This window comes from Tyto alba, unplaced genomic scaffold (genome assembly GCF_018691265.1).
Source record: "Tyto alba isolate M040663 unplaced genomic scaffold, T.alba_DEE_v4.0 Super-Scaffold_11, whole genome shotgun sequence".
Taxonomy (NCBI): Eukaryota; Metazoa; Chordata; class Aves; order Strigiformes; family Tytonidae; genus Tyto; species Tyto alba.
Window position 1 is genome coordinate 4,060,409 of NW_024881273.1, and position 13,496 is coordinate 4,073,904.

Consider the following 13,496-nt stretch of genomic DNA (forward strand, 5'->3'; position numbering starts at 1 on the left):
GTTTGCCCCTCCTTGACAACAACAGAGAAATACAGAAATAAGCTTGTAATGGCAAACTGGAAAATTCCAGCATCTGCATGCCAAATTTAAAGAGCCAACCTCTGAGTCGGAATGGGCCAGATCATCCGGTGGTGCAAGCTCCAAGTAGGTTTACATGAGCTAGGTTAGTTGACACCAAATCCAAATCCCTCCAGCAGCCAGTCAGGGTAACATCTGACTAGCCAGAGGAATACATTGCAGCAGTGACAGATGGCCAAATCTCTTTAAGGAACAGCAGTTTATAGAAGTATTTTTATGACTGAATGCATCTTGAGCCCAGCTGCCTGTTGTTCGTAGGATGGAGGACACACTTGTGAGCTTTCCAAAAAAAAACCAAAACCTTAAGATACATAGGTTAAAAAAGTTTAAATCATTTATATGCTATGAAACCAGACATGATCAGTCGGTCAAAAAACCCAAAAGGGCATTATTCTGTAGTCTGAAACTACTGGGTTAATCAGAAACAATAGCCCTAGGTGTTACTGATAACCAGTTACACACTATGACCAGCTGATAAGAACAGACTGTAAATGAGATTTTCTTATAATTGTCTGAGATGTTGCACAAATAATCAGGAAAGACAACTACTCTCAGGAATGCTTTTAAAAACTATTTATGAAGAGCACACATATCTAAAGACAACTTTCCTCTGCAAACTTATAACCTGCCTTTATTCTTTGCAAAGATATAAACACAGTTGCATGCCCACCTCTAACTCCAATTTTGTGATCTGTCTTATGCTGAAGTCACAATCCTGATTTATGATATCACACTTGTTGCCATGGAAATGATTGTTCTCCATTTCAGCTTAAGAAAAAAATTTAGTGCTACTGAGATGTGTTGTATTGAGACTTGAAAAATAAAGCTATCCATTTATTCATAGAGGAAGCACCACATCTGGTATATCCCAAAGCTGGACACTGTCTCGAGCCCCAGTGCTCTGTACTCTGTGTGGTCTTTAATCTGAGCAAAGTGTTTACTGTTCTATCTGGGACGGTTCATGTCCATTCCCACCGTTTTGAAGAGCTGCAATGTGGCAACAACTTCCCCAGTGCCCTAAAACCTTTTTTAAAACACTGTTTTGAACAAAGGCCATCACAAACCTGCATTTATAGAACACGGTGATGGGTAGCACATCAATGCCGATACTGCAATGCTGCAAGCTATCAGGCAATACCAAACACGTAGTGCAGATACTGTTATATTCTAGTTAGACTCCAGGCTGGCTGGTGACATGATGAATAGATTCAACAGGCATCTCAAATGTGAAAAATGTACAACTCTTCCTAGAGTTAAATTTTTTTCTCCCAGAAAAATACAAAACAGAAATAAAAACAATAAAAACACCACCACTCCTGTGGTTAAGCACCTGTTTTGGCTTTGCAGGCCAGTTTCTTTACAAAACAGCTACAGTGCTGTGAGTCTAGGAGCTGGACAGACAATTCTCCCAGATCCCAGCTGCTCTGATGGAAATTCAAATCTGACTTTTGCCATGAGGTGGCACCAGGACAAGCCCCATCAGTCGAAAGAGCAGCCAACACAAGGTGGGGCTTGTTTTTTGACTATGAAACATTTAAACATACAAAGAGGTTTGTTTAATAAAGGAAATGGCATTATAAAGAGAACAGACTTTCCACTCCTCCTCTTTTTCCAGGGTTGTTGCCTTCTCTTTACTTTCATGTTAATGACTCCAAGCCTTGTATGTGTTTGATCTGTACTGATCTATTAAATACAGAAGGACAAGTTGCACCATGGTGCCTACTGAGAATGATGAACTCTGTTCACTTTCCTCCCCTTTCATCTGGTTCCTCTCTCCATGCTCAGTGCCAGCCTGAAAGACTGGTAGCAGTTGCCATTCCCTCTTCACATCCCTGTGTTTTATGTCCTCATGCCCTATGATCTGCGGTCCACGGCCCAGGCTATACCCTTTATAATCTGTCTAGACTTCAGGGAGATAATCCTTGGTGCTACTGAAAGTGTTATGTTAAACCACGAGGCTTCACATTAACTAGGACCTGTAACTTACCCTATGATCTTCACAAGGGTCAAGAAATGAAGATGTGCCTAAGTGCCTTGGACTAAACTCTCACTGACCCCAGTGAAGGTTTCGTGGAATACAGACCACAGAGTTTGTTTTCCCACTCCAGTTTGTCCATCGTAATCATGTCTGAAGATTAAAGGTGAGCCCAAACCACAAAGCTTATGTACAGGTCCAAAATCACCCAGCAACTTCTGGCTTCAGGGGTTGAGCTTGAGTGCCTGTTAGGAATATTTTTGTCTAGGCCACTGTGGTGTTCATTTTCAAGCCTATCCACCAGGAAGGCTTTTAATATCTCCCCCAGGGATGAACGAGGATGGACAAGAGTCAAATGAACAGATGACAACTTATTTCTCATGCACCTCCACTTTTTTGATGTTAATGGTGATCACATGTTTATTTAACATTCCATCTTGCCATGACCACAATACATTTTTTTCAGCAACTGTTAGGCTGTAGGGTTTTTTCCCTGCTCATTCTTATTCCAACAGTGCAGATAAACAGTTTTGCTGATAAAGCCCAGTTTCAAGAACTGGAGTCACTCTATTCCCTGCTGCCTTACATTTCCTGAAATAATGACCAGGACAGATGCCAGTTGTGTTCATCCCCAGCAACCTTCCCTCATTACCTATCTCTTCAAGCAATTACCATGCCATTTTTGCCAAATATTCCATGCGGAGTTATTTGATATTAGTGAAGAGCATCTTTGGTAACTTCCAAGCATAAGTAAGGTTTGGTGTTGTTCCAGGGAAAAGCCAGCAATTGATTTTCTCCTACCACATTTAGCTTCTTCGAGCAGAGTTCTTTCCTAACGAGAGATGTGCTAGAATCCTACACAGAAAAGCCCTGAATCCAAAATATAAATTTGCTGGAAATCCTGGGATAATTAGACTGAATAACATCACAAGTTGTAAATCTTGATCTATAGGATATGGAATAGCTTTTGCAAAGCATGGCAACCCTGTTTCTTACCAGAAGAGCATTCTCAGAAAGAACCTTCTCTAAAGAAGTCTGTGCATTTTTTGTGGGGTATTACAACAGTTCCAGAGCTCTGTGCTCTCAGAAGCAGTCCATGCAACCTGAGTGTGTGCTACATGTGCATATGTGAGGGTACAACACCAGAGAGGTAGAGTTTGGGGCCTGCATGGGATTACTGGGTGGAAATTAAATAGCACAAAATTCAGGCTAAGATGTCAAGAAAAAAATCCTTACATTAATATCTCCTCATCTATGGAAAAACTGCTAGACATCCCAAAGGAAGTGGTGAAAAATCCCATTGCCTGAGTCATATCAAATCAGTCTGGACAGACCTATACATTGTTGGGAACAATCCTGCCCTGGCATGAGAGTAGGCTGCATGACCAGAGATATCTTTTCCACTGATGGTTTCTGCATCTCAGTAATCTTGAAAAAATTTGGGTAGATTTCACAAGAAAGTGTGGTAACACCACTAAGACAAGCCTTATGGCTCCTGCTCCCACTGTTGAGCAAGGGGGTTACAGCCTTCTCCTGCCTTTGCTGGCACATCCGAGATCTCAGCAGGCTGCCCATCTGTTCTGCCTGTTGACCATGGTACACTCTTCAGGACAAGGAATGGCATTTGCTAAGTTTTAAACACACACAAGCTGGCAAAAAAAGAAAAAAAAAAAAAAAAAAATCACAAGTGTTTTTTTTTGCCCCATAAGTAGTAAGAATACAAAAATCTGCATATTCTACATATGCCCAAATACACCCCAAATTAACATTATTTATGAAATATTCTACCCAGGTCTAGTAACTGATTGAAGCATCCCAGTACATATCTGTTGCATCAGCTGATGGTCCTTTCATACACTAGTCCTTTCTCAAAAAAAGAAATAGAGCAACTTAAAGCCTAGAGAATTTATTTTATCAAGCAATTTTCATCCCCATTTTCCCTTCTCTAATATTTCTGTCAATTAACTATGTAACACAATTTCCAGGCAGCTATTTCCATTTATAATTTTGTTGCATTAACTATACCAAAAATGGCACATTCCATAGATTCCCCTTTGATTTCACAAGATTACAGGTTCATTCCACTGAGGGCTTCTGGAGTGACAAAACCCTTCATCTTGTTGTCTTTTTTCCCCCTCGTTGAAGTAGTGGTTTAGAAATTATGAGAATACAAGGATGCTATGCGCACCACCCAGCTATCAAAAAGCAATTCAGACAACAGGCAGCAGTCTTAGTAAGTCTAAGCTACTTTCTAAATAGAGAGGGGAAATAAAATGTCAGGCAAAGCAGTCATTTTTGTGGATGAATCACTCGAGGAATCTAATCCAGCTACCAAGTGGTCTCTGACATGACTAATTTTTACTTCTGTCTGTTCAGTGTTTCCAGTAAGTCACCTTTTCAGACGCATCAGCACCTTTCCACAAGTCCCCACAGTAACTTACTCCCTTCTCTCCCCACTGATGAGTTTTCCAGTTTGGGGAGCTCTGGGGAGAACCAGCCAGCATGGCCAGAGGTACAGACTTTGGCCAGAACAAGGTGCCAGGTCGTTAACATTTTTAACTAGAGACACAGTGCTCACACATCCAGATTAATCACCAATATACCACCCCAACTCACCCCACCGCCTGCTAGCCCTGGTTCATGCTCCGGCCTCTTACTTCAGCTGGGTTTCCAGGATGCAGCACCCACATATCCCCCATATTTCTACAAGAGATGCTCAGCTACTGCTTGGGGGACAATAACTTCCAGTGCTGGTGTCTTTTGGCTGCATCTACAGTCTTCTGAAATCATTACCAGGTTTTACACCTATCAAACTGCAGATTGGTCGGTCACCTCTTACAGGGTGTCTTTCTTAATTATTTTTTAAATACAGACCTGTTTTTGTTCTCAATTCAGTTCCAGACCAGAGCACCACCCTAAAGCCTCCTGTTTTTTTTTTTTTCTTTTCATTTATTTTTACATTTCTCAGACACTTTTGAGGAAGTCCAAGTAGTTTTGGCCACAGACTATATCTTCAAGATCAGCAGTGCAAAATACTCCACCATCATTTCACATCCCTTTGAGGATCTGATCCAGAAAAAACAGCCCTAATTGTTCTTTCCCAAGGCATTAAAAAGCAACTGTGTCAGAGAGCAGGTAGCAGACAGACTATGGTCTGCTGTGCTTCCTATCTTTTAATTGCAACTAAACTATACCTTTTGGAAAACATTAGCTACCTGGCCATGTGTGTATATATACTTTTGGATTTTTTTTTTTTTTTTTTTGCCTGCAGCCCCCTCCCCAGAGGGTGGGGATATCTCTAGGGGCACTGATACTTGTCCTGTAGGTTTATAACTATCTTGCTACTTTAAAAGGGTTTGCTGCATCACCATACCCAGCTTCAGAGCGTCACAGCTTTGTCACTGCTTCCAGTTTTATTAGCCATGGGAAGCAGTGCTATGCTTGCTAGGGGTTCTGCAAACATATACAGAGAAACCCCCAGAAGTCTTATGCATATAGATAACCCCTAAACATTAAGAAAGATATCTGCATAATTAACATTTGGAGGAAATTAAATTGGCACAGAGATTCACATGGTCCTGATTAGGAGCAGATGTGCTTTTTTTTTTTTACCGCTGACAATCACAACAATAGGAATTTTGGCAGTGCATCTCGGGGACGGGAGGGCTGGAAGACTCAGCTGGGTCCTGACCCTTTCCTGGGAGCCAGCCCCGATGGCTGCTCACCTGGCTCAGTCCCTCCCACCTCTGAGCGCCACAAAAACCCAGCCTCACGGTCCTGCTACAGGTTTATTCCCTCCTCAAGTCTGTTCCGGTTCCTACAGACAAATCAAAAAGCACAGGGCACCACAGACCTGCACCCTCTGCTAAAGCAAGGGCACCAACTCCAGACTGCCCTCAGCAGCTCCCCTTCCACAGCAGCAACACCTCTCTGGGGGGGCAGAGCACTTGACAGCTCATTACACCTCCCAGCCGCGTGGCTTCCACATTTATGGTTGCCTTTAACCCTTTCCTGCCCCACTGCCTTTTATTTACCTATCATGCAGCTTGTTTTCCTTTGGCAAGACTTCCCCATGGCTTTGTATTCATAAATCATGAGGCCAGAGGGGCTCATGTTTCACAGAGGCCACGGGGCTTCAATGAATTAAGTCTTGTTTGAACTGGAGTATCTTTTTTAGCAAACTAAACAAACTTCTTGACCTGACTTGTACTACAGCAAAATGAGCCCAGAAAGAACTCCAGGCTGTAGTGGGAAGGTATTTTGCTTGAAAAGTCAAGTATAACAACTTCCTCATGGCAATTCTGAGAGAATGGAAGATCTGAGGAGACACCCTCATCTCAGACACATTCTACTGGGTCCAAAGCTGGTTTATGTAAGGGCCCTTTATACCCTTCTGTCAGCCCTTAAATTGCCATCCGTGCCTTCTTGCAGTTTAAGATGCTTTTCTTGGTGTCACATTTGGTCCCATCGCGCAGTTTTTCTCCCCCTTGGACCCTGGCTTCAGCAGCAGAAATATATGTATATGATCCAGATCAGATGCTCAGCTGATTTAAATTGACATAGCTCCAAAGGCAATGAGGCTTCACGCATTTATGCTCACAGCATCCCTGCCCCCACACCTTCCTTTAAACGAAAAAGTCAACTACTTAATCACCAAACATAACTGCAATTTAATCCCCAGGGTGACATTAAATCTTACTGTTAGCTGGACTCTCATTCTACGATTTACCCAAGACCCACAGAAAATTCAGTTCTTCTCCAGATATGCTTTTCCATTCAGACAACAATTAATTTCCAGCCCATACACAGCGCTCATGCAGGACTTCAAACACTTACAGATCAATTCTATGGGCAGTGACAAGTAGCCAGCTGCATAAGTGGGGGTCCCATGAATTAACTCATGTAGTGACAAACTTAAGATCAGAAATTCTGGGACTATTTGCCTCAGTCCTGTGCTCTGATAAACCAGCTATTTGCTTGAGGGATATTTTAGCATAGATTCCACTTGTAAGGATCTGTGTATTTAAAAAGACAGAAGAGTCTTCAGATGAAGGATTCGATTGACAAAGGTCACCAGCAAACATGACTAATCCATTATGCTGTTAAACAACTCAACATGCAGGGGTTAATCAATGCTAGCCCAAGGTCTAATCCCTCTTTCTGCTAAATAACTCACTGAAAACAAACTCTGCCTACTAATGTTCTGGAAAAGAAGATAAATGCATACAAGGCTTGAGAAGGTTCAGTTTTCAGAGCTCTCAGTTACTATAAAGCCTGACTACTGTCAGTCTGGCCAGATGTTATTTCCATCCTTGCGAGGATATGGATTAGGGGAAGGTTGGCTGGCCCTCAGCCAGTTTACAAGAGTCAAAGCACCGGACTCCTCAGCCTAGGTTAGCAGGGCTGTCCTGAACAGACAAAGCAAGAGTCACTATTCCCTTGGGGTTTCCATGCATATTCCAGACCCCTATTTATAGCCGTGATTTGTGCTTTTACAAGATGGTAATTTCACGCTGCTCATAAATCTTTCCCTGAAAACTGGTATTTGTAGGTCAGCAAGGAGAGGAAGCCAGCAACCAAAATTGCTGAACTTCTGCAGAAACTGTACAATTGGGCCACAAACATTGAAATGTAATTAGGAGGAATCAAAGAACCTTGTGTTGTCTCTCATGGTGGAAGGGGACATGTTTGTTCCATGAGAATCAGCAGCTGCTGCCTACACGTTGAGGAGGTTGTTCGGGATCTGGGAAGAGGGTGACAGCATTTGCTTACCCACTGGATACAGCTTACTGCATCAATATGCCAGCCAAGTTTGGACTGGCAAGTCACATCACTGACATTATGTCATGAATGTGTTCATCCTTTTCAATTTTTTTGCATTTCTTACACCTCCGGGATTGCATTTTCCCTCAAAAGGAAACAGACTCAGGACAAGGTCATTTCCTTTGGCATTTAAAGTTACTGGGAGGAAACTAATACTAGTTTATGCTCTACAATGTTGGGAAGTCCACAAATATGAATGTCCTGTGATTTTGGGGCAGCCTTGAAAAAATCTGGTCCCTTGGAATAAATGGCCACACAAAGAGTTACTGCAAGTCATGCCAATCTTTAACAAGCAGGTATTGCAAGCTGGGATCCTTGAGATGCAGGGTCTCAGATGCCATTCCTTTTTCTCTGTCAGTGCTTCTGACACTAATAACTAAAGGAAACCTTTTGGGCTATGTCCATCCCGGCATTCATTACACCCATGCTGCATCACACGTAAAAGAGCTTTTACTTGAAATCTGTAATTACAAAAAGCCTGTTTACATGTACATAATAAGACGTGTTCAATTTCTGAACAAAAACGATTAAAACAAACCATTTTCTAAGTTGCATTCAATCACAAGGGCACTCCAACTTCCAAATAACTTCACTTTTCATTGCAACAGTTTTGCTTGCCTCTGATTAGCAATAAGTGACTTGCAGGACAATTGATGTTTGGCTAAGCACCCAAAACACTTGCTGATTTTCTAAGGGGTTTTGTTATATGCCACTGGAAATGCAAGGTTCACAGAATAGCTCCATAGCAGATTTGCAAGCTGCTCCTTTCCCTCTGAGCTTTCCAGGACCATCTATGATCTGATACACCAGAGGCACCCAGTTAAAAAAAAAAAAAAAAAATGCAATTACAAAGCAAAGAGTTAGGTCAACACAAATTCTCAAAAAGCAACTTAAAAATATCAAGGCTCCTCTTACAGACCCCGTGCCTGACCTCTGCTTAGTTACACCCAAGTATGTCTGTAGAAATACTTACAGCCAAAGCAATTCTGTTGCCCTACGAACTTCTTTGACTTCATTGAGTTTTTTCATGCAAACAAGCCCAGGTGCTGTGGCCTGGGATCTGAATAAGGACAGTCATTCATGGAAAGCCAGAATTACATCCCTGCATGCTGGCTTCACCATCCTTCCCTGCACATTTCAGGCCGTTCTGCAGCACACAAATGCAGTCCCCATTTCCCACCACCAGCACTGGAGGATCCTGGCTGGGCAGGCCCCCATGGATGATGGAGGGGAGTTGGGATCTCACCCAGCAGCTCCGTCAGACCCTTGCTGGAGCAGTAGGCAGTAAATGTGGAAAGCAGATGTGCAAGAGGAGGAAATCGTGTTTGCAGAAGACAAGGAAAGGAAGCACAGAGCAGTCTGCAGGAACAGCACCTGTCCTGCTAAAGCAAGTTGCATGCTCCTAATAAAATGCCTCTGCAGCAGAGGCAGGCACACCAACCAATCAGTTTTCTCCCACATCCTCCACTAATTTGTCTTAACACAGCAGGAAGCAGTCTAGCCTCTAAGATACCAAGAGACATCAGCAGGGACCAGGCTGAGGACTTCCAGCAGTAAGGTGTGCTTAGCTCCTGCCTGAATTGGTAGCTCACCATAAAAGCCAAAGGAAAGAGCCTTTTGTCCGAGTCACTGGCATGGGAAAGAAACCTAAAGTATTTCCCAGCTCCTCTACTGACTCTGGTGAATCAGTCACCAAAGTTTAACAGCAGTCCCTGCACTGGCTGCAAAACTACTATTTTTTTTATTTTTTTTTTATTTTTTTTTTTTGAGAAAAAGCACTGAAAGTTGAATATTTTGAGATGTAGTACTGTCTACCTGATTTGGAGCACAGATTTAAATGTGGCTGCCTTCTCCTCCCCAGCTGTGGAAGATAAATGATAAGTTTCCACAAGGTTTAGTCCCACAGAAGCAGAGCTTGCCAACTGCAAAGAAAGCAAACATATCAAAATCATTCTCAGACAGCTCTGAAAAATATCCTGTAAATCTTTTCACCTGTGACTTTTCACTTGATCTACTACAAGGCAGGATGAAAAAAAAAAAAAAACAAAAAAAAAAACAAAACACAGAAGTGGCTCTTTTCAGGTACGAAATAGCTGTGGTTTAGTTCAGAACTAATTCTGGAGTACAGGAGGGCTGGTAATGGGTGCATGTGTAACGTTGCACTGAAAGCTGTTCAGTCACATCGTTATGAAGTTCAGGTTTTTTGGCATATTGTAGAGTAGCTGAACTGTGTCCTAATGCTAGGAGCATCACAGATGTGCTGGTTCAATCATTTCCCAATAAAGCTATATGCTGACCTCTTCAGCTCCTGCATTTTTGCATCCCCAAATGAATAGCTAAATACCTCTGAATATCTGTAGTTTAAGCACAGATTGAGTAAATTCCTCAGACAGTTTGAAAACACATTTATGAAAATATCAGTTGAGAGTCCACTGTAAAATCATTATCCCCCACACAAATCCCCATGGTGTAAAGGCAGACAAGCCCAGTCTCTGCTCTGCGTTCCCCTTGTCCAAATTCTCTCAGACACTTACAGGAGGTGCCAGCCTCCCAAGGGAACCATTTGAGAGGCCAGGAATAACCCCCCCCCCCGACCCCAACAGCGACTCACTTTGCTACATTTGCTTCCTGTGGTTCATTCTATCACATGCGACATTATCCCCATGAGACATGACAAAAATCTGGCTGGTGGCTGTTTTATTTACTGCCAGCTGCAACTTCTTCCCTGAGTGCTGCATCATCTGATACATGAAGTCTGATAAGCTGGATACATGCCTTCCTTATCATCCTGCTCTGGCTTTTCATTTACTGAAGTCCCATAAACACAGAAGGAATAATATCTTGCAAAATACAGTTTGGCCTTCAGAGACACTGAGCATCTCGGTTCACTACAGACATTCAGCACATGTATCATTTAATAGCAGGATTGAGATCAACATCTGCTGCTAAAAACGTCAAATCAGTGTAACTGAAGTTAATTCACAGGCAGGTCCTCCCAAAGCAAGACGAATATGGCGATTGGTGCACAAAACTGAACTTTGCCAAGAGTTATGCATGCAGCAGAGCAGAACCAGCATTTTCTACAATTGCAGCATCATAAGAATCAAGAGTGAGTTTGGGGTGAAGTTTGGGCCATTTGCACAAAACCCCAGACACACGTTATTTGCCAGATTTATCCCAGCAACTCTGAAAAAGCAGCATGCAATGAGAGCACTGGCATTAAGAGAGACTGCTAAAGAGAAGAGGGCAGCTCACCGAGCGATGACCCCAAGCACCCTGCAAACATTGACTCTGGGAGAGCTACATGGAGGTGAAAGCACTACATGTCCATGCAGCACAGCAGCAGCTCAGAGGACCCTCTCCTCCTCTCTGATTTATACTCGCACAGGCAGTCCAGTTGGAAGCAGGATGTGCAGACAAGAGCACTTGAACCATTGGGGCCATCACAACCCTTTCCTTGTGGCTCTCCTCCCAGAAAGGACTTCCTCCCTTCCCTTACAAGCCTCCAGCTATCAACAGGACCAAGCATCACTATCTTTTCTCCTGCACAGTAAAGGTTTACAATATAAACAGCATGTTTTCATCATTGTGTTTAAGCCAAATGGCAATTAACTGTACAGGGTTATTCATCCCCTTGCTGGCTATGCTACAACATGGAGTTAACATTATTAGTTTAAACAGGAGCTCTGTTGTCTCACAAATGCTGCACTGGCATCAATAGCCCTGGGGATGAGGAAAAGAGCTGCTTTCTGTAGCCATCACTCCCATCTCTTTTAAAGCGCAGTAATATGAAGAGGAGATAATCTATGGGCTTTGTTAGAAAGAGGAGAGGCTGCAAAACTCTAGCTTTCTATGGCTTTTGATAATTCTATGAGCTTCCCTGCCAAAACACCTCTCCGAGGCTGTCAAATGGCCTGTTCTAGACACACTGTCCCTCTGGGGCACTCACCGTTTGTTTATTCCAGAGAGCAAGAGGCATTGCTCCAGTGTTCCCCCTCCTCATTCCCAGGTCCAGCTGTCACAGTGACTGCAACAGCTTTTGGGGGCCTCAGAGGGAACAATTTCCAGCATGTACTTTGGAGGAGTCACCAGTTCATAAACACATCTGTGCCAGTGGTACAAAAAAACTTGCCAACTATTACTGCCACAGGTCTTGAAATAAATGAAAGTTTCTTGCCACTGTGTCATGGTTTTGCCTTGTTATATTACAGTCTTCTTTTTCCATCTCAGTGTGTTTACCTGCATAAACTGGAACTAGCATGGAAAATCTTGGTATTCAGAGGTGAGACACAAGACTACTGCTACACTTCAGGCAAAGGTGGAAAAAAAAAAAAAAAGAGGGAAGTGCCATCACAAATGTTTTTCTCTTGAGCCTACTCAAACCCTTCATGCGATCTTGGAAATTCTAGTTACTTTGGTTCTAGTGAACCGGCACAAACGTGCACATGTGTGTGAACAATGTAAGTATTTCTTTTTTACATCCAGGGAAGAGTTAAACATGAACATTTTCAGAATATTTAGTAAGGTTAACTGAAAATAAATCTCTTGCAAGAAAAAACAGCACAGTCTATCACCTTCCTCCTAAGGGCTGAATTACTTCTGGCTTTACTATGTTCATCGCTTATTCTGTCCAGAGGTTTGACAACAGTGCAGTTACAGCTGACAATACACACAGCATGAAGAACCAGGGCCAAGGCTCAATCCCACTCTGTGGGATACAGGCCATAGTTTTAGCTGCTAACTTCCAAAATTAGCCAAGCTATTTGCATTTCTCATACATACCACGGCTTTCTTTTGACACAAGAAGAGCAAGAGATTTCTTCTTGCTAAACACATCTTGCAGCGAGAAGACATCATAATGAGTCTACCAGCCCTTCAACACATGAGAAGATATCATATGGAAAAAGCTACAATCTGAGACTGTTGGACAAACCTTACTTTTTCCCCTTGTTAGACCTGAGATGGACACAGGGAACAGCTGGGATGTTGTTTTTAAACAAGAGCAACCAATTTAATGAAATGTGAAATTTATGAGCTGGTCAGCCTTAGGAATAATTAAGTTCAGGGACCCTCTGGGATCCATAGGGTTTCTCAGTAATGGAAAATCATCTGTCTTTCTCTAGGATCTATAGGCTGCAATGAAGAAACCCCTAACCCCTTTGGATAACTCAGGGACTGATGTACCACAACTGGCATCACGATACAGAAGTGAAATCCCAGTTGTGACCTGGAATAGCAAACTCCCAGCACTTCTAGTACACTACACAGCTGGCTTTTTCATTTCTTCTGTGCTTTTGTTTTCTTAACTGCCTCCAGCGACATGAGCCTGGAGTTTTGTGAATCAAAGCTGCAGCAGGAGCTCTGAGTCCAATTTCAACTCAAAGAATGTAAATCCACTAGCAAAACTGCACATGTAGGGAGAGAAGCCGGGAGCCGAGGATGGGAAAGACCATAGTCTGCATCCAGGGTAAGAGGAATGCAGGAAGAGAATAAAACACACATTTCTTTTGTACTCCTTTCAATTTGGTGGTTGGTTGGGTTTTCTCATTTTTCACATGGGCAAATAAACTGCAATATTCTAATGGGAATGGACCTACAGTAGGAAGAGGTGCAATGCTTG